The sequence below is a fragment of the Fragaria vesca genome, linkage group LG6 (assembly GCF_000184155.1).
Source record: "Fragaria vesca subsp. vesca linkage group LG6, FraVesHawaii_1.0, whole genome shotgun sequence".
Lineage (NCBI taxonomy): Eukaryota > Viridiplantae > Streptophyta > Magnoliopsida > Rosales > Rosaceae > Fragaria > Fragaria vesca.
This window is the reverse complement of record NC_020496.1, coordinates 24,227,409-24,228,651: the sequence shown is the minus strand read 5'-3', so window position 1 is coordinate 24,228,651 and position 1,243 is coordinate 24,227,409.

The following is a 1,243-nucleotide window of genomic DNA, read 5'->3' as shown; positions in this document are numbered from 1 at the left end:
TTTTCGGGGTGTTTTTATTTTTGAGTTGGGTTGATAAGGTTGGACCGGTTGGGAGGCCCAACCCATTTTTCCTCTCTTTCTCTTCTTCTCTCTTTTCTCTTCCTTCTCTCTCCCGTGCTCTCTCCCCGCCGGATCGTCCAGCCGCCAGCTGCCGCCGCTCCACCCCAGTTCGGACCCCCATCTCCTCCTCTCCCTCCCCGGCCTAGCCCCCGAGCCTCTAACCCACCGGAAGAGGAGAAAACCCGCCGGAAACGCCGGGAAGCTTTTCGCCGGAACTCGCTCCTCCGGCCACCAATCCGGGCAAGCTTGGTACGGTTTTGTAGCCCTCTAACCCAGCAGCCTTGCCCTAAAAGGACTCTCCCTCTCTTGAGCTAGGTAAGGAGAAATGTGGAGTTGAAATTTATAGGGCTTTTAGGTGTTTGTGTTCGATTGCCCTAGTTAGGCTTGGATTTGGTGTTTGTGCTAGTTAGGAAAGTTGTAGAGCATGATGAGAGGATTATTCTGTCAAAATTTCATAGGTTTTGGAGGTCGCCGGAATTGGCCTCCGGCCGCCGCCGCCGCCGCCGCCGGTTGGGAGATTTTTATGTTTTTAAATATAGAATATTAAGGGGAGTTTATTGAAGTGAGTTATGGAATTTTTGGATGAGTTTTGGATAGGTTTGTGATTTTCCGAAGTTTGGTTTTTTTGGCGGTTAATTAATGTAGAATCCGGCCGTAAGATTTAAGTCATATTTTTGGGGAGGTTATATTTACGACTGCCGAAGATGATATTTAAGTTCGGATCGTTCCGATTTAAGAATATCGAAGTTAGGCAATGATGAGTGTGTTTATGGCTCTCGGGTAATTTTGCCTATTTTGATTAATTATTGGATTGTTAGTTGGGAAATTAATTATATATTTGGAACAGGACGAGAGGAGGCCCGAGCAGAGGAAGCCTCGGAGCGTCATCAGGCTTAGGCCTAATTTGTGAGTGGACCTTTATTTTAATTGAAAAGCATGCGATGAATTATCTGTTGATCATTTAATTCTTTTCCTGAGATTTATGATTTTTCGGATAATTGGCAATTTTCCTCCTTTGGAGAGATCCCGAAAATGAGATTTTCGGTGGATATGTTTATTGGATGTTTATGATGATAGTATGTATATGTAAATGCTAGCTAGCCATACGTGCTGATCCGCCATAATGAGGTAAAATACCATTATGGTGTGACATGAGTGTTAGACACAACCGTAGTAGCCCTAT